The following is a 22,122-nucleotide window of genomic DNA, read 5'->3' on the forward strand; positions in this document are numbered from 1 at the left end:
TAGTTCATTCTTCTACTCTTGTTACTGCTGGTGTTTATTTATTAATTCGTTTTAGACCAATATTGGATACTTATAATTGTGGTTGATTTTAACTTTTAATTGGTTGTATAACTATATTTATGGCTGGATTGGGCGCTAATTTTGAGTTTGATTTAAAGAAGATTATTGCTCTTTCTACTTTAAGACAACTTGGTTTAATAATAAGAATTTTGGCTATAGGTTATCCAAAGCTTGCATTTTTTCATTTATTGGCTCATGCTTTATTTAAGGCATTATTATTTATATGTGCAGGTTCAATAATTCATAATTTGAAGGATTCTCAGGATATTCGTTTTATAGGATCAATTGTTAATTTCATACCTTTAACTTCAGTTTGTTTTAATGTTTCTAGTTTATCTTTGTGTGGAATAACTTTTTTAGCGGGATTTTATTCAAAGGATTTAATTCTTGAGATGGTTTGTTTAAGATGAATTAATTGTTTAATTTTTTTTATTTATTTTTTTTCTACTGGTTTAACTGCTTCTTATTCTTTTCGTTTGTTTTATTATTCAATATCTGGTGATAATAATTTTTATTCTAGATTTTCTTTTGATGATAAGGGTTATTATATTTCATTTGGAATAATTGGTCTATTGTTTGTTGCTGTTTTTGGTGGTAGTCTTTTATCTTGATTAATTTTTCCTATTCCTCATGTGATTGCTTTACCTTATTATTTAAAGTTTTTAACTATTACAGTTGTTATTTTAGGTGCTTATTTAGGTTATCTTATTTCAAATTTTGATTTTTCTCATAATTTATTTTCTTTAAGTATACTTTCTTTTGTTAGATTTGCTGGTTCTATATGATTTATACCTTTTCTTTCAACTAAGTTTATTAGATATATTCCTTTAAAAATAGGTTATTATTCATCTAAGTCATTTGATTATGGTTGAGGTGAATTACTTGGTGGTCAAGGTTTATATAGATTATTTATTTATTTAATTGGTTATATTCAAGGTTGATATGATTCTAATTTCAAGATTTATCTTTTAACTTTTATTTTTTGAATATTTATTTTGGTAATATTGTTTTTCGTTTACTTAAATAGCTTATAATTAGATCGTGACACTGAAGATGTTAAGGAAGTATTTTTACTTTTAAGTATTTATAAATATAGATATATTATTTTTACAGTGAAAATGTAATGTTTTATTTAAACTATATAAATTTTAGAAATGTTAACGGAGTTTAACCGCTAATATAAAAAGTTAGCAGCTTTCATATTGGCTTTACATTTCCTTAATTGGAACTATTATAGTTCAATTATATTATTAACAGTAATACGCCTCTTTTTGGCTTCAATTAATAAGAATAAGGGTAGTACATACCAATCTTCCAGGTCGAAACTGACTGCAATATTTCGCTTCTTATTCTATTTAAGGTTGATTGATAATATCAATACTTTTTGAATGCAACCCAAATGTTATATTTAACTACAACCCTTTATTCTGCTCATTGTAATGCTCCTTGGTTTCATTCATGGTATAGTCCTCCTAATAGAACTAGAATAAAAAATATTGTTGATACTGTTCAGATTATAATGTCTGAAGTTTTAAAAATAATTACAATTGGTAGAATTAGTGCAATTTCTACATCAAAAATTAAAAAGATTACTGCGATTAGGAAGAATCGTATTGAGAATGGTATTCGTGCTGATCTTTTTGGATCAAACCCACATTCAAATGGTGATCTTTTTTCTCGATCATTAATTAATTTTTTTGATAGTGTTGTTGCCAGGATTATAACAATTATTGGAATAATAAATCTAATGAAAACTCTTGTTGATAGAATTAGAATTGTTTTTCTTGATTTATATCAAGCTTCCTGATTGGAAGTCAAATGTACTATTTATACTAGAAAAACAATTATCTACCTCATCAATAAATAGAGATATATAAGAATAATCATACTACGTCTACGAAGTGTCAGTATCATGCTGCTGCTTCAAATCCAAAGTGATGTCTTGGTGAAAATTGATTTATTGAGTGTCGAAGTAGACATGTTGATAAAAAGATTGTTCCAATAATTACGTGTAAACCATGGAATCCTGTTGCAACAAAGAATGTTGATCCATAAACTGCATCTGCAATGGTAAAAGGTGCTTCTCAATATTCATATGCTTGAAGTATTGTAAAGTATAGTCCTAATAACACTGTGAAGAATAATCCTTGTAGTGCTTGAGTATGATTAGATTCCATTAAACTATGATGTGCTCATGTTACTATTACTCCTGATGCTAAAAGAATAGCTGTATTAAGTAATGGAATTTGTATAGGGTTAAAGGGTTGAATTCCTATTGGATATAAATAATTATATTAATTATAATATTTTATATTTAAATTAATAATTTTATTTATTATATCCAATTATAATAATATTAAATATTAAATTACATATTATTATATATATTATATTATAATAACCTATTTTAAGCTAAAAACATAAGTAGCTATAATCCTAGGTAAATAATTGCATTAAAATAATCAATTGATAATGGTAAGATGAACTTATAATACTTTAATTTCAATTAAAATGTAATATATTAATATAAATTATTTATCATATATATATATAAAAAAATAAAATGAGCAGGATAAATTAATCCTAATTAAACAAAATAATACATAAAAGAATTTCAAAAAAAAACTTTCGATTTATATATTAAATAAATGAAGTGCCTGATTAAAGGGTTACCTTGATAGGGTAAATAAAGTAAATAAAATTACCTTCATTAAAATTACATAAGATAGAATTAAACTACCTCCTTTAGTATCAAAAACTAACGTGCATCATACACCTTAATGTAAAAAGGTAAGCTAAACAAGCTAATGGGTTCATACCCCATTTATAGAGGTATCAGTCCTCTCCTTTTTAATGACCAACAACTCTACAAAACTTCTCTTCCTATCAACATTAATGATAGGAACGATCCTGTCCATTTCATCAAATTCCTGATTTGGGGTTTGAATAGGACTTGAGATCAACTTACTTTCATTTATTCCGCTCCTAACAAGAAATAAAAATATAATAATAAATGAATCATCAATTAAATATTTTATTGTCCAAGCAATAGCATCGACAATATTATTATTTTCAATTTTGCTGATTCAAATAAAATATCCCATGGGATGGGAAACAGAATTTATCCCATCAATAATAATTAGATCTAGACTATTATTAAAGATTGGAGCTGCACCTTTCCATTTCTGATTTCCAGAAGTTATAGGAGCATCAAGATGAAATAATTGTTGAACATTAATAACATGACAAAAAATCGCCCCAATAATGGTCTTATCTTATTGTATTCAATTAAGAACTTTTATTTGAACAATTATTATCTTAAGAATTATTATTGGGGCAATAGGAGGTTTAAATCAAACATCCTTACGACAACTTTTAGCTTATTCATCAATCAGACATCTAGGTTGAATAATTAGATCATTAACAGTCAGAGAAAACATCTGAGAACTATACTTCATTATTTACTCACTATTAAGATTAATTATAGTTTTATTATTTAAGCAAATAAATTTATTTTTCATAAATCAAATTTATTCAGCCAGAAATATAAAAACCGAAATTAAATTCATAATATTCTTATCTTTATTATCTTTAGGTGGACTACCACCATTCCTTGGATTCTTACCAAAATGAATTGTAATACAATCATTAATAGAAAACAATATAACAACTATTATAACTATTATAGTTGTATTAACTACAATTACACTCTACTACTATATACGTATTAGATTCTCAGCTCTAATTATATCATACACAGAAAATTCGTGATCTATAAAGATAAAGTCCCAAAAATCAAGAATCATTCTTCCTATAACAGTAATAATTTCAACAATAGGATTGATTTCAACATCAACCTTAATTTCATTATACTAAGGACTTAAGTTAATCAAACTAATAACCTTCAAAGTTATAATTAAAAGAATAATCTTTTAGGCCTTAGTAAAATTTTACACCTCTAGAATTGCAGTCTAGAATCATAATTGAATATAAGACCTAAATATGATAAGAGAGAAAACATCTCATAAGTGGATTTACAGTCTACCACCTAAAATTCAGCCATCTTACCGCAAAAATGATTATTCTCAACAAACCATAAGGACATTGGTACTTTGTACTTCATATTTGGAGCATAAGCAGGAATAGTAGGAACATCAATAAGAATACTTATTCGTGCTGAACTTGGCCAACCCGGATCTCTAATTGGGGATGACCAGATTTATAATGTTATTATTACAGCTCACGCATTCGTAATAATTTTCTTTATAGTAATACCTATTATAATTGGTGGATTTGGTAATTGACTTGTTCCACTAATAATTGGTGCACCAGATATAGCATTTCCACGAATAAATAATATAAGTTTTTGATTACTACCACCTTCACTAACCCTTCTTCTTACATCTTCTATAGTAGATAATGGTGCTGGTACAGGATGAACAGTTTACCCTCCTCTAGCAGGAGCTATTGCACACGGGGGTGCATCTGTAGATCTAGCTATTTTTTCACTGCACTTAGCAGGTGTATCATCTATTCTTGGTGCAGTGAATTTCATTACAACAGCAATTAATATACGATCAGAAAGTATAACTTTAGATCAAACACCTTTATTTGTATGATCTGTAGCTATTACAGCATTACTTCTCCTTCTTTCACTTCCAGTTTTAGCAGGAGCTATTACTATATTATTAACAGATCGAAATTTAAATACATCATTCTTTGACCCTGCAGGAGGGGGTGACCCAATTCTATATCAACATCTATTTTGATTCTTTGGACACCCAGAAGTTTATATTTTAATTCTACCGGCGTTCGGAATTATTTCACATATTGTATGTCAAGAAAGAGGAAAAATTGAATCATTTGGAACATTAGGTATAATTTATGCTATACTATCAATTGGACTAATAGGATTTATTGTATGAGCACATCATATATTTACAGTAGGAATGGATGTTGACACACGAGCATATTTTACATCAGCAACAATAATTATTGCTGTACCTACAGGAATTAAGGTATTTAGATGATTAGCTACATTATATGGAACTAAATTCAAGTTCAATCCACCATTATTATGAGCTCTAGGATTTATTTTCCTATTTACAATTGGTGGATTAACAGGATTAGTATTAGCAAATTCATCACTTGATATTGTATTACATGATACATATTATGTAGTAGCCCACTTTCATTATGTATTATCTATAGGAGCAGTATTTGCAATTATAGGAGGTGTCATTCAATGATATCCACTATTTACAGGATTAACTATAAATAATACATGATTAAAAATCCAATTTACAATTATATTCATTGGAGTAAATTTAACATTCTTTCCTCAACACTTCCTAGGATTAGCAGGAATACCTCGACGATACTCTGACTACCCAGACGCATATACATCATGAAACGTAGTATCAAGAATTGGGTCTACAATTTCTATTGTAGGAATCATTATATTCATTGTAATTATATGAGAAAGAATGATTACAAACCGAGCAATTATATTTAGAGCTAACATAAGAAGATCAACAGAATGACTACAAAATAACCCTCCTGCAGAACATGGTTACTCAGAATTACCATTAATCTCTAGATTCTAATATGGCAGATTAGTGCAGTAGATTTAAGCTCTACAAATAAAGGTTTGACCTTTTATTAGAAAATATTTATTAATGGCAACATGATCAAATTTATCTCTTCAAGATGGAGCTTCACCATTAATGGAGCAATTATCATTCTTTCATGATCATACTATGGTCGTATTATTATTAATTACAGTAATTGTAGGTTATGCCCTAAGTTATATATTATTTCTTGCCTATACTAACCGTAATATACTTCATGGACATTTAATTGAAACAATCTGAACAGCTTTACCAGCAATTACATTAATTTTTATTGCCCTTCCATCATTACGACTATTATATTTACTTGATGATTCAGTAGATGCAATAATTACAATTAAAACCAGTGGACGACAATGATATTGAAGATATGAATATTCAGACTTCATAGACGTAGAATTTGACACTTATATAACACCAGAACAAGACCTAGAAAATGATGGATTCCGACTACTAGATGTAGATAACCCAACAATCCTACCAATAAATACAGAAGTACGAGTATTAACAAGAGCATCAGATGTTCTACACTCATGAGCAGTTCCTGCATTAGGGGTTAAAATTGATGCAACGCCAGGTCGGTTAAATCAAGGAACATTCACAATAAATCGACCTGGATTATTCTTTGGACAATGCTCAGAAATCTGTGGAGCAAACCACAGATTTATACCAATTGTAATTGAAAGAACTTCAGTAAATTTATTTATTAAGTGATTATCTAAGATAATTTAAGGAGTTAGTTAAAATAAATAACATTAGAGTGTCAATCTAAAGTAACTAAAAAAAATTAGTACACCTTGAAATTCATCAGATGACTGAAAGTAAGTAATGGTCTCTTAAACCAAATAATAGTAAATTAACGACTACTTCTGATGGGGAAATTATATCCAAATCCCTCAAATATCCCCTCTTATATGATTCTCACTATTCATTATATTTTCAGCTACATTAATCTTGTTTAATCAAATAAACTTCTTCTCATTTAAACCTAACCTTATTAAAAGAGCAGAAAAAGGAACAATTGAAATAAAAAACTTAAATTGAAAATGATAACAAATCTATTCTCAACATTTGACCCATCAACTAACATCTTTAATTTATCATTAAATTGAACTAGAACATTTCTAGGACTATTATTAATCCCATCACTATTTTGACTTACACCATCACGAATTAACATTATCTGAAATAAACTAAATTTAACCTTACCTAATGAATTTAAAACACTTCTTGGACCAAAATCATTTAATGGAACAACATTCATTTTCATCTCAATTTTTATTATAATATTATTTAACAATTTCATAGGATTATTCCCTTATATTTTTGCTAGAACAAGACATTTAGCATTAACATTTGCAATTGCCCTACCTATATGGCTAAGATTTATATTATTTGGATGAATTAACCATACTAATCATATATTTACACACCTTGTACCACAAGGTACACCGCCTGCATTAATATCATTTATAGTACTAATTGAAACAATTAGTAATGTTATTCGACCAGGTACATTAGCAGTACGGTTGGCAGCAAATATAATTGCAGGACACTTATTATTAACCTTATTAGGAAACACAGGACCATCTATAGCAATAAACTTAATCTCATTACTAATTATTGGACAAATACTTCTATTAATTCTAGAATCAGCAGTAGCAATAATTCAAGCCTATGTTTTCTCAATTCTAAGAACTCTATATTCTAGAGAAGTATATTAAACCTATGTTAACAACTCACTCAAACCACCCATTCCACTTAGTAGACTATAGACCTTGACCATTAACAGGAGCAATTGGAGCAATAGTCCTAGTATCAGGACTAGCAAAATGATTCCACCTATTTAATATTAACTTATTCATAATTGGATTTGGAATTACCCTACTAACTATAATTCAATGATGACAAGATGTAGTACGAGAAGGAACATATCAAGGATTACATACAGGATTTGTATCAATTGGATTACGATGAGGAATAATTTTATTTATTGCATCAGAGGTATTATTTTTCGTTTCTTTTTTTTGAGCATTCTTTAGAAGAAGATTAGCACCAACAATTGAACTAGGAATACTATGACCTCCAATAGGAATTCAACCCTTTAACCCTATACAAATTCCATTACTTAATACAGCTATTCTTTTAGCATCAGGAGTAACAGTAACATGAGCACATCATAGTTTAATGGAATCTAATCATACTCAAGCACTACAAGGATTATTCTTCACAGTGTTATTAGGACTATACTTTACAATACTTCAAGCATATGAATATTGAGAAGCACCTTTTACCATTGCAGATGCAGTTTATGGATCAACATTCTTTGTTGCAACAGGATTCCATGGTTTACACGTAATTATTGGAACAATCTTTTTATCAACATGTCTACTTCGACACTCAATAAATCAATTTTCACCAAGACATCACTTTGGATTTGAAGCAGCAGCATGATACTGACACTTCGTAGACGTAGTATGATTATTCTTATATATCTCTATTTATTGATGAGGTAGATAATTGTTTTTCTGGTATAAATAGTACATTTGACTTCCAATCAGAAAGCTTGATATAAATCAAGAAAAACAATTCTAATTCTATCAACAAGAGTTTTCATTAGATTTATTATTCCAATAATTGTTATAATCCTGGCAACAACACTATCAAAAAAATTAATTAATGATCGAGAAAAAAGATCACCATTTGAATGTGGGTTTGATCCAAAAAGATCAGCACGAATACCATTCTCAATACGATTCTTCCTAATCGCAGTAATCTTTTTAATTTTTGATGTAGAAATTGCACTAATTCTACCAATTGTAATTATTTTTAAAACTTCAGACATTATAATCTGAACAGTATCAACAATATTTTATTCTAGTTCTATTAGGAGGACTATACCATGAATGAAACCAAGGAGCATTACAATGAGCAGAATAAAGGGTTGTAGTTAAATATAACATTTGGGTTGCATTCAAAAAGTATTGATATTATCAATCAACCTTAAATAGAATAAGAAGCGAAATATTGCAGTCAGTTTCGACCTGGAAGATTGGTATGTACTACCCTTATTCTTATTAATTGAAGCCAAAAAGAGGCGTATTACTGTTAATAAAATAATTGAACTATAATAGTTCCAATTAAGGAAATGTAAAGCCAATATGAAAGCTGCTAACTTTTTATATTAGCGGTTAAACTCCGTTAACATTTCTAAAATTTATATAGTTTAAATAAAACATTTCATTTTCACTGTAAAAATAATATATCTATATTTATAAATACTTAAAAGTAAAAATACTTCCTTAACATCTTCAGTGTCACGCTCTAATTATAAGCTATTTAAGTAAACGAAAAACAATATTACCAAAATAAATATTCAAAAAATAAAAGTTAAAAGATAAATCTTGAAATTAGAATCATATCAACCTTGAATATAACCAATTAAATAAATAAATAATCTATATAAACCTTGACCACCAAGTAATTCACCTCAACCATAATCAAATGACTTAGATGAATAATAACCTATTTTTAAAGGAATATATCTAATAAACTTAGTTGAAAGAAAAGGTATAAATCATATAGAACCAGCAAATCTAACAAAAGAAAGTATACTTAAAGAAAATAAATTATGAGAAAAATCAAAATTAGAAATAAGATAACCTAAATAAGCACCTAAAATAACAACTGTAATAGTTAAAAACTTTAAATAATAAGGTAAAGCAATCACATGAGGAATAGGAAAAATTAATCAAGATAAAAGACTACCACCAAAAACAGCAACAAACAATAGACCAATTATTCCAAATGAAATATAATAACCCTTATCATCAAAAGAAAATCTAGAATAAAAATTATTATCACCAGATATTGAATAATAAAACAAACAAAAAGAATAAGAAGCAGTTAAACCAGTAGAAAAAAAAAATAAAGAAAAAAAATTAAACAATTAATTCATCTTAAACAAACCATCAAACCATCATTACGACTATTATATTTACTTGATGATTCAGTAGATGCAATAATTACAATTAAAACCATTGGACGACAATGATATTGAAGATATGAATATTCAGACTTCATAGACGTAGAATTTGACACTTATATAACACCAGAACAAGACCTAGAAAATGATGGATTCCGACTACTAGATGTAGATAACCCAACAATCCTACCAATAAATACAGAAGTACGAGTATTAACAAGAGCATCAGATGTTCTACACTCATGAGCAGTTCCTGCATTAGGGGTTAAAATTGATGCAACGCCAGGTCGGTTAAATCAAGGAACATTCACAATAAATCGACCTGGATTATTCTTTGGACAATGCTCAGAAATCTGTGGAGCAAACCACAGATTTATACCAATTGTAATTGAAAGAACTTCAGTAAATTTATTTATTAAGTGATTATCTAAGATAATTTAAGGAGTTAGTTAAAATAAATAACATTAGAGTGTCAATCTAAAGTAACTAAAAAAATTAGTACACCTTGAAATTCATCAGATGACTGAAAGTAAGTAATGGTCTCTTAAACCAAATAATAGTAAATTAACGACTACTTCTGATGGGGAAATTATATCCAAATCCCTCAAATATCCCCTCTTATATGATTCTCACTATTCATTATATTTTCAGCTACATTAATCTTGTTTAATCAAATAAACTTCTTCTCATTTAAACCTAACCTTATTAAAAGAGCAGAAAAAGGAACAATTGAAATAAAAAACTTAAATTGAAAATGATAACAAATCTATTCTCAACATTTGACCCATCAACTAACATCTTTAATTTATCATTAAATTGAACTAGAACATTTCTAGGACTATTATTAATCCCATCACTATTTTGACTTACACCATCACGAATTAACATTATCTGAAATAAACTAAATTTAACCTTACATAATGAATTTAAAACACTTCTTGGACCAAAATCATTTAATGGAACAACATTCATTTTCATCTCAATTTTTATTATAATATTATTTAACAATTTCATAGGATTATTCCCTTATATTTTTACTAGAACAAGACATTTAGCATTAACATTTGCAATTGCCCTACCTATATGGCTAAGATTTATATTATTTGGATGAATTAACCATGCTAATCATACATTTATTATATTATTTAATCTTTCTTTATTTATTAGTGAAAAGAAAGATTAAATAAGAAAGAATATAATACATTTATTGCTATACATGTTCCATATTAATCTTTAATTATATATAATAGAGAAGTTGTTGTGGTCATACATAGGGGCGTTTCTTTTTTTTTTGTTAATGTTTGTGGTTTTTTTCTTTTTTTTTCTTTAAATATTTGAATCTTTTATTTTTTCCTGAATTAATAGATTTAAAATTTTCTTATTTTTAAAAGTTTTATTCTTGCTTGTTTATTCACTTTTTCTTTGTATTATATGTAAGTTTTGTTAGACTAAATGTTCTTTTTGCAGTAATTTGATTTAATTATCAAGTGATTTTGGATTTAGCAATTGATTTAGTATCGGCATAATTCGTGCCAGCAGCCGCGGTTATACGATTGATACAAGTGAATATTATTGGTTAAAACAGTTGTTTATATTATTAGGGTTGAAATATAAATTTGTAAGGTGAAATGTTAAAATTTATTTGTGGCCCTTTTTATGAATCTGTGAAATTTAAATAATAAACTAGGATTAGATACCCTATTATTTTAAATGTTAATTATATTTACCAGGGTACTATTAGTTAAGGTCTTTAAACCCAAAGAATTTGGCGGTATCTCATTCCATTCAGAGGAACCTACCCCATGATTGATAATACACGATTTACTCTACTTAATTTATTTGTTTGTATATCTCCGTTATCAGAGAATCTTTTTAGAGTTATAATTCTCAAGATTTATAATTATAAAATATTTCAGGTCAAGGTGCAGCTTATAGTTAAGAGGAGGTGGGTTACAATAGATTTTTGTTTATAACGGATTTGATAGTGAAATACTGTTAATGAAGGTGGATTTGATAGTAATTTAATTTATTTAATTTAACTGATATTGGCTCTGAGATGTGTACACATCGCCCGTCGCTCTCATTATTGATTATTCTATTTTATTTTAAAGTAGCTTCAATTTAGATGAGATAAGTCGTAACATAGTAGATGTACTGGAAAGTGTATCTAGGAAGAGTTTCAAGATATAACTTATTAGTAAAGTGTTTCATTTACACTGAAAATTTTTCTGTGCAAATCAGCATATCTTGATTATTTATTTTATTATATTTATTTTTTGTTTATTTAATTATTTAATATAAATAATTTTATTGTATTTTTGTCTTAGTATATTTTATAGAATTGATTTTTTAAATTATAGTTTATTGGTAATGTAAGTGTTTTATGAAATATTATTTTAAATTTTTTTAAGTAGATTTTATTTATTGTACCTTTTGTATCAGGGTTTATCAAAATTTTAGTATTTATTTTACTTGTCTCGATTTGGGTTGATTTATAAATAATTTATAGTTAATGTATCATAATTATTATTAAATTATTTATAGAAATGAGATGTTAATCGTTTCCCAAGATATCTAGTTTCTTAAGAAAAAATTTAATTTTTTAAAGTTATTTGTTTTTATTTAATTTTTTAAAAAAAATATTAACTTATTTATTCTTTAAGGGATAAGCTTTGAAGTTAATAACCTATAATTTATTTTATAGAAATATAATAGTAAGCTTTAAACCAGCTATCTTTAAGATTACGTTTTAGTTCATTATTTTTTATTTTGATTTTATAAATATTTTAGGTTTTTTATTAAGATTATTAATTTAATTTTTAAATTTTTGTAATAATGATAGAATTAGTATATTTATTTGTATGAAATTTTTACCTTGTGAACTTATTATAAGGAACTAGGCAAAATTGATTTCCGCCTGTTTATCAAAAACATGTCCTCTTGTTTATATTTTGAGGTCTGGCCTGCTCACTGAGCGTATTTTTAAAGAGCCGCGGTATTTTGACCGTGCAAAGGTAGCATAATCATTAGTCTCTTAATTAGTGGCTGGAATGAATGGCTTGACGAGAAATCAACTGTCTCTTAATAAATTTTTGAATTTAACTTTTGAGTCAAAAGGCTTAAATTCTTCTTTAGGACGAGAAGACCCTATAGAGCTTGACATTTTACTTTTATATAGTTTTTTGTTTGTCTTTCTATATTTAATGATGATGTTTTGTTGGGGTGACATGAAGAATAGATAAACTCTTCATTATTATATCATTTATTTATGTTTGTTATTTTGATCCATAATTTATGATCATAAGATTAAGTTACCTTAGGGATAACAGCGTAATTGTTTTTGAGAGCTCATATCGACAAAGCAGATTGCGACCTCGATGTTGGATTAAGAAAAATTTTGGGTGCAGGAGCCCAATGATTAGGTCTGTTCGACCTTTAAATTCTTACATGATCTGAGTTCAGACCGGCGTGAGCCAGGTCGGTTTCTATCCTAAGATTGTTAATCCATATTAGTACGAAAGGACCATATGGTTAAAATATTTTTTGTTATATTGATTAATATTAATTTATTTACTATTTTGACAGATTAATGTGTTGAATTTAGAATTCATTTATGTAGATTTTTTCTACAAATAGTATTGATACTTTATGATTTATTTATATTTATTTTGAATTTTCTTTTATTGGTTATTTGTGTTTTAATTAGTGTTGCCTTTTTAACTTTATTAGAGCGTAAGGTTTTAGGTTATATTCAGATTCGAAAGGGTCCAAATAAGGTAGGTTTTGTTGGAATTCCTCAGCCATTTAGAGATGCTATTAAGTTAATTTGTAAGGAGCAGCCAATTCCTATTATATCTAATTACCTACTTTATTATTTTTCCCCTGTTTTTAATTTAATGATTTCTTTAGCCGTTTGAGTAATTTTTCCTTATTTAACTTATATGTGTTCTTTTTCTTATGGATTTTTATTTTTTTATGTTGTACTAGATTAGGTGTTTATACTGTTATAATTGCTGGTTGATCTTCTAATTCAAATTATTCATTATTAGGTTCTCTTCGTTCTGTTGCTCAAACAATTTCTTATGAAGTTAGTTTAGCTTTAATTTTATTGTCTTTAATTATTTTAATTGGTAGTTTTAATATGTTTGATTTTATAAACTATCAGCTTTATTGTTGATTTATTATTATTTCTTTTCCTTTAGCTTTAGCTTGTTTTGCTTCTTGCTTAGCTGAAACTAATCGTACTCCTTTTGATTTTGCTGAAGGGGAATCTGAGTTAGTTTCAGGATTTAATATTGAGTATGGTGTGGGTGGTTTTACTTTAATTTTTTTAGCTGAATATACTAGAATTGTCTTCATAAGAATGTTATTGGCTTTAATTTATTTCGGCGGTGATTTTTATTCTTTTATATTTTTTATTAAGCTTGCTATTATATCTTTTGGTTTTATTTGGGTTCGTGGGACATTACCACGGTTCCGTTATGATAAATTAATGTACTTAGCTTGAAAAAGTTTTTTACCTTTATCTTTGAATTTTTTTATTTTCTTTGTTGGTTTAAAGATTTTATTTATCTCATTTGTTTAGTGAAATTTTTTGAGAAAAGTTAATAGAAGAGTTAAACTTCTAATTTTATGTTTTCAAAACATATGCTTTTCCTAAGCTAATTAACTTTATTCCTTAATTAATTTATCTAATGTGTTTGCGACATGGACATTAATTAAGAAATATGTGAAGTAAATAATTGTTAAGATTTGACCTGTTATAATATAAGGTTCTTCAACAGGTCGTTTACCAATTCACGTTAGTAAGCATACAACAACTACTATAATTCAGAAAAAAATTTGATTAATAGGGTAAAATTGAATGCCTCGGAATGGTGTTTTATTATAAAATGGTAAAATTATTAAGATTCTAATTGATAAAAATAATGCAATAACACCTCGTAACTTATTAGGGATAGATCGTAGAATTGCATATGCAAATAGGAAATATCATTCTGGTTGAATGTGAACTGGTGTTACTAATGGGTTGGCAGGTACAAAGTTATCTGGATCTCCTAATAGGTAAGGATTAATTAAACATAGTATAATTAATAATGATGTTATTATTACAAATGTAATAGAATCCTTAAAGGTAAAGTATGGATGGAATGGAATTTTTTCAATATCTCCATTTACTCCAAGAGGATTATTAGATCCTGTTTGGTGAAGAAAAAATAAATGAATTGCTGCTATAGCAGCAATAATAAATGGTAATACAAAATGGAATGTGAAGAATCGATTTAATGTTGCATTATCAACAGCGAATCCTCCTCATACTCATTGGACTAAATCTGTTCCTAAGTATGGGATTGCTGATAATAAATTAGTAATTACTGTTGCACCTCAAAAAGATATTTGGCCTCAGGGTAAGACATATCCTATAAATGCAGTTGCTATAACTAAAAATAAAATCACTGTACCAATTATTCAGGTATGTACATATATATAAGATCCATAGTAAATTCCCCGTCCTACATGTAAGTAATTACAAATAAAAAATATAGATGCTCCATTTGCGTGTAAGGTTCGGATAATTCAACCATTATTTACGTCTCGGCAGATGTGTACTACACTACTGAATGCTATTTCAATATTTGATGTATAATGTATAGCTAAAAATAGTCCAGTTACGATTTGAATTACCAAACATAACCCTAATAGGGATCCAAAATTTCATCAAAATGAAATATTTGTTGGGGCAGGTAAGTCAATTAAAGAGTTATTAATAATTTTAATTAAAGGATGTCTTAATCGTAAGGGTTTATTCATTAGTAATTATCTTATTTTACGAATAGGTCCCTGATTAATATTGGTGATTTTAACAACTGCTAGTAGTGCTAAAAATAAATAAATTATTATTATTATTATTGTAATAATGAATGTTGGTCTATTATATAATTTTTCTAAAGATATTGTTATTTCTTGATAATTGATTGAATTATCAATATTTATAGTTTCGGTGTTTTTGAAAAAGTCTATAAATATAGATATATCTAGAATAATTAATATTAATATGATAAATACTCACATTATTAATGTAATAATTATAGTGATTGATTTAGGCTGAAATATTTCGTTTGATGCAATTCTTGTAATGTAAATAAATAATACTAGTATACCACCAAGAAATGTTAAAAATAAAATATATGATAATCAATATCTTTCTATTATTGTTCCTGTTATTAATCCAACTAGGAAGGTTTGAAGGATAATAAAAAGCATTATTGATATTGGGTGTCTTAATTTAATAAAATTAATATTTATTACATTTGATAATGATATAATTATTATTTTGATCATTTCAGGGGTTAGTTTATTTAAAATACCGGTTTTGGGGACCGATGATGGAAGCTTTTCCACCTCTGAAGTTTTAAAAGTGGGGGCTGGACTTATTTCCGGTTTACAAGACCGGCGTTTTTTTTAAACCATTAAAACTAATGTTTATATTCTCTATTTTTACTTCTTTATTGATTTATTTTGCTGGTGATTATGTTTTTTCTTCTAAACATAAACATTTATTAATGGTTCTTTTGAGATTAGAATATATTGTTCTTTCTTTATTTATGTTAGTTATTGTTTTTCTTATTGAGTTTGATTATGATTATTTTTTTCCTGTTATTTTTTTAGTTTTTTCTGTTTGTGAGGGTGCTTTAGGTCTTTCTATTTTAGTTTCAATAATTCGTTCTCATGGTAATGATTTTTTTAATTCTTTTGGTTTATCTTTATGTTAAAGTATTTATTTATAACTATTTTTTTGATCCCTCTTTGTTTATTAAATAATTGTTGATGGTTGGTTCATTCTTTAATGTTTCTGTCGGGTTTTGTTTTTATAATTTGTGTTTATTCATATGCTGATTTGAATATAATTAGATATTATTTTGGTATTGATTATTTTTCTTTTAGTTTAATTTTACTTAGTTTTTGGATTTGTTCTTTAATAGTCACTGCTAGAGGTTCAGTTTATTTAAGTTCATATCATTCTAATTTTTTTGTTTTTATGGTTTTGATTTTAATAATTATGCTTTATTGTTCATTTGCTAGATTAAGTCTTCTTTCTTTTTATATTTTTTTTGAGGCTAGATTAGTTCCTACTTTACTTTTAATTTTGGGTTGGGGTTATCAACCTGAGCGTTTGCAGGCTGGTGTTTATTTAATTTTTTATACTTTGGTTGCTAGATTACCTTTATTATTAGTTTTATTTAAGGTTTATGATTTTTCTAATACTTTATATTTTCCTTTATTGGTTGATTTTGGTTCTTATTATTTTATGTTTTATGTATTTATAATTTTGGCTTTTTTAGTTAAGATACCTATGTTTTTGGTTCATTTATGACTTCCTAAGGCTCATGTAGAGGCCCCTATTTCAGGTAGAATAATTCTTGCTGGTGTTTTATTAAAGTTAGGTGGTTATGGTATTTTTCGTGTTATAATGGTTATTTCTTATTTGGGTTTAAGTTTAATTATTTTTGATTGTCTTTAGGTTTATCTGGGTGTGTTATTGTAAGATTTATTTGTTTTCGTCAGGTTGATTTAAAGTCTTTAATTGCATATTCTTCTGTTGCTCATATAAGAATGGTTATTGGTGGATTGATGACTATGAATTGATGAGGTTGTGTAGGTTCTCTTTCTCTAATGGTTGGTCATGGTTTATGTTCTTCTGGTTTATTTTGTTTATCTAATATTATTTATGAACGTTTAGGTAGACGAAGATTATTAATTAACAAGGGTATAATTAATTTGATGCCAAGAATGGCTTTATGATGATTTCTTTTAAGATCATCAAATATGGCTGCTCCTCCTTCTTTAAATTTGGTAGGTGAAATTAGATTATTAAATAGAATTATATCTTGATCTTCTTTTAGATTCTTTGCTTTGATTTTTTTATCTTTTTTTAGAGCTGTTTATACTTTGTATATATATTCTTATTCTCAGCATGGGAATTATTATTCTGGTGTTTATACTTGTTCTCTTGGTTATTTTCGTGAATATCATCTTTTACTTTTACATTGATTGCCTTTAAATATTCTCTGTTTAAAGGGTGAATATTTCTTTGTTTAGTTTGCTTAAGTATTTTAATTGAAAATATTGTTTTGTGGAATCAATGATATGAAGTTTTTCATCTTAGGCCGTGAATTTATTTTCTATTTGTTCTTTGAGTTTTTTTTCTTTGTTTATTTCGAGAACTATAATTTTTATTTTAGGTATTTAATATTTAATAATTGATTATAGAGTTTTTGTTGAGTGAGAGCTTTTCAATTTAAATGGTTCTATAGTTGCTATAACTTTAATTTTGGATTGAATATCTCTTAATTTTATATCTTTTGTTATATATATTTCTTCTTTGGTTATTTATTATAGAGAGGATTATATATCTGGTGAAAAGAATATAAATCGTTTTATTATTATTGTTTTAATATTTATTCTTTCTATAGGTTTTTTAATTATTAGTCCTAATTTAATTAGAATTTTATTAGGTTGAGATGGTTTAGGTTTAGTTTCTTATTGTTTAGTTATTTATTATCAAAATGTAAAATCTTATAGTGCTGGTATATTAACTGCACTTTCTAATCGTATTGGTGATGTTGCTATTTTAATTTCTATTGCATGAATGTTAAATTTTGGTGGTTGAAATTATATTTATTATTATGATTTTATTTCTAATTCTTTTGAAATAAAGCTCATTACTATATTAATTGTTTTAGCAGCTATAACTAAGAGAGCTCAGATTCCTTTCTCTTCATGACTTCCTGCTGCTATAGCAGCTCCTACTCCTGTTTCTGCTTTAGTTCATTCTTCTACTCTTGTTACTGCTGGTGTTTATTTATTAATTCGTTTTAGACCAATATTGGATACTTATAATCGTGGTTGATTTTTCCTTTTAATTGGTTGTATAACTATATTTATAGCTGGATTGGGCGCTAATTTTGAGTTTGATTTAAAGAAGATTATTGCTCTTTCTACTTTAAGACAACTTGGTTTAATAATAAGAATTTTGGCTATAGGTTATCCAAAGCTTGCATTTTTTCATTTATTGGCTCATGCTTTATTTAAGGCATTATTATTTATATGTGCAGGTTCAATAATTCATAATTTGAAGGATTCTCAGGATATTCGTTTTATAGGATCAATTGTTAATTTCATACCTTTAACTTCAGTTTGTTTTAATGTTTCTAGTTTATCTTTGTGTGGAATACCTTTTTTAGCGGGATTTTATTCAAAGGATTTAATTCTTGAGATGGTTTGTTTAAGATGAATTAATTGTTTAATTTTTTTTCTTTATTTTTTTCTACTGGTTTAACTGCTTCTTATTCTTTTCGTTTGTTTTATTATTCAATATCTGGTGATAATAATTTTTATTCTAGATTTTCTTTTGATGATAAGGGTTATTATATTTCATTTGGAATAATTGGTCTATTGTTTGTTGCTGTTTTTGGTGGTAGTCTTTTATCTTGATTAATTTTTCCTATTCCTCATGTGATTGCTTTACCTTATTATTTAAAGTTTTTAACTGTTACAGTTGTTATTTTAGGTGCTTATTTAGGTTATCTTATTTCTAATTTTGATTTTTCTCATAATTTATTTTCTTTAAGTATACTTTCTTTTGTTAGATTTGCTGGTTCTATATGATTTATACCTTTTCTTTCAACTAAGTTTATTAGATATATTCCTTTAAAAATAGGTTATTATTCATCTAAGTCATTTGATTATGGTTGAGGTGAATTACTTGGTGGTCAAGGTTTATATAGATTATTTATTTATTTAATTGGTTATATTCAAGGTTGATATGATTCTAATTTCAAGATTTATCTTTTAACTTTTATTTTTTGAATATTTATTTTGGTAATATTGTTTTGTCGTTTACTTAAATAGCTTATAATTAGAGTGTGACACTGAAGATGTTAAGGAAGTATTTTTACTTTTAAGTATTTATAAATATAGATATATTATTTTTACAGTGAAAATGTAATGTTTTATTTAAACTATATAAATTTTAGAAATGTTAACGGAGTTTAACCGCTAATATAAAAAGTTAGCAGCTTTCATATTGGCTTTACATTTCCTTAATTGGAACTATTATAGTTCAATTATATTATTAACAGTAATACGCCTCTTTTTGGCTTCAATTAATAAGAATAAGGGTAGTACATACCAATCTTCCAGGTCGAAACTGACTGCAATATTTCGCTTCTTATTCTATTTAAGGTTGATTGATAATATCAATACTTTTTGAATGCAACCCAAATGTTATATTTAACTACAACCCTTTATTCTGCTCATTGTAATGCTCCTTGGTTTCATTCATGGTATAGTCCTCCTAATAGAACTAGAATAAAAAATATTGTTGATACTGTTCAGATTATAATGTCTGAAGTTTTAAAAATAATTACAATTGGTAGAATTAGTGCAATTTCTACATCAAAAATTAAAAAGATTACTGCGATTAGGAAGAATCGTATTGAGAATGGTATTCGTGCTGATCTTTTTGGATCAAACCCACATTCAAATGGTGATCTTTTTTCTCGATCATTAATTAATTTTTTGGATAGTGTTGTTGCCAGGATTATAACAATTATTGGAATAATAAATCTAATGAAAACTCTTGTTGATAGAATTAGAATTGTTTTTCTTGATTTATATCAAGCTTTCTGATTGGAAGTCAAATGTACTATTTATACTAGAAAAACAATTATCTACCTCATCAATTAATAGAGATATATAAGAATAATCATACTACGTCTACGAAGTGTCAGTATCATGCTGCTGCTTCAAATCCAAAGTGATGTCTTGGTGAAAATTGATTTATTGAGTGTCGAAGTAGACATGTTGATAAAAAGATTGTTCCAATAATTACGTGTAAACCATAGAATCCTGTTGCAACAAAGAATGTTGATCCATAAACTGCATCTGCAATGGTAAAAGGTGCTTCTCAATATTCATATGCTTGAAGTATTGTAAAGTATAGTCCTAATAACACTGTGAAGAATAATCCTTGTAGTGCTTGAGTATGATTAGATTCCATTAAACTATGATGTGCTCATGTTACTGTTACTCCTGATGCTAAAAGAATAGCTGTATTAAGTAATGGAATTTGTATAGGGTTAAAGGGTTGAATTCCTATTGGAGGTCATAGTATTCCTAGTTCAATTGTTGGTGCTAATCTTCTTCTAAAGAATGCTCAAAATAAAGAAACGAAAAATAATACCTCTGATGCAATAAATAAAATTATTCCTCATCGTAATACGATTGATACAAATCCTGTATGTAATCCTTGATATGTTCCTTCTCGTACTACATCTCGTCATCATTGAATTATAGTTAGTAGGGTAATTCCAAATCCAATTATGAATAAGTTAATATTAAATAGGTGAAATCATTTTGCTAGTCCTGATACTAGGACTATTGCTCCAATTGCTTGTGTTAATGGTCAAGGTCTATAGTCTACTAAGTGGAATGGGTGGTTTGAGTGAGTTGTTAACATAGGTTTAATATACTTCTCTAGAATATAGAGTTCTTAGAATTGAGAAAACATAGGCTTGAATTATTGCTACTGCTGATTCTAGAATTAATAGAAGTATTTGTCCAATAATTAGTAATGAGATTAAGTTTATTGCTATAGATGGTCCTGTGTTTCCTAATAAGGCTAATAATAAGTGTCCTGCAATTATATTTGCTGCCAACCGTACTGCTAATGTACCTGGTCGAATAACATTACTAATTGTTTCAATTAGTACTATAAATGATATTAATGCAGGCGGTGTACCTTGTGGTACAAGGTGTGTAAATATATGATTAGTATGGTTAATTCATCCAAATAATATAAATCTTAGCCATATAGGTAGGGCAATTGCAAATGTTAATGCTAAATGTCTTGTTCTAGTAAAAATATAAGGGAATAATCCTATGAAATTGTTAAATAATATTATAATAAAAATTGAGATGAAAATGAATGTTGTTCCATTAAATGATTTTGGTCCAAGAAGTGTTTTAAATTCATTAGGTAAGGTTAAATTTAGTTTATTTCAGATAATGTTAATTCGTGATGGTGTAAGTCAAAATAGTGATGGGATTAATAATAGTCCTAGAAATGTTCTAGTTCAATTTAATGATAAATTAAAGATGTTAGTTGATGGGTCAAATGTTGAGAATAGATTTGTTATCATTTTCAATTTAAGTTTTTTATTTCAATTGTTCCTTTTTCTGCTCTTTTAATAAGGTTAGGTTTAAATGAGAAGAAGTTCATTTGATTAAACAAGATTAATGTAGCTGAAAATATAATGAATAGTGAGAATCATATAAGAGGGGATATTTGAGGGATTTGGATATAATTTCCCCATCAGAAGTAGTCGTTAATTTACTATTATTTGGTTTAAGAGACCATTACTTACTTTCAGTCATCTGATGAAT

At 27.1% G+C, this 22,122-nt stretch overlaps 1 long non-coding RNA gene across 2 annotated transcripts in view; it reads right to left on the reverse strand.

The window, feature by feature from the left end:
- LOC126301297 (uncharacterized) overlaps positions 1-22,122 on the reverse strand; it is a 131,060-nt gene that overhangs the window by 26,534 nt on the left and 82,404 nt on the right. The window lies entirely within an intron of this gene.

This window comes from Schistocerca gregaria, unplaced genomic scaffold (assembly GCF_023897955.1).
Source record: "Schistocerca gregaria isolate iqSchGreg1 unplaced genomic scaffold, iqSchGreg1.2 ptg000066l, whole genome shotgun sequence".
Classification (NCBI taxonomy): Eukaryota; Metazoa; Arthropoda; class Insecta; order Orthoptera; family Acrididae; genus Schistocerca; species Schistocerca gregaria.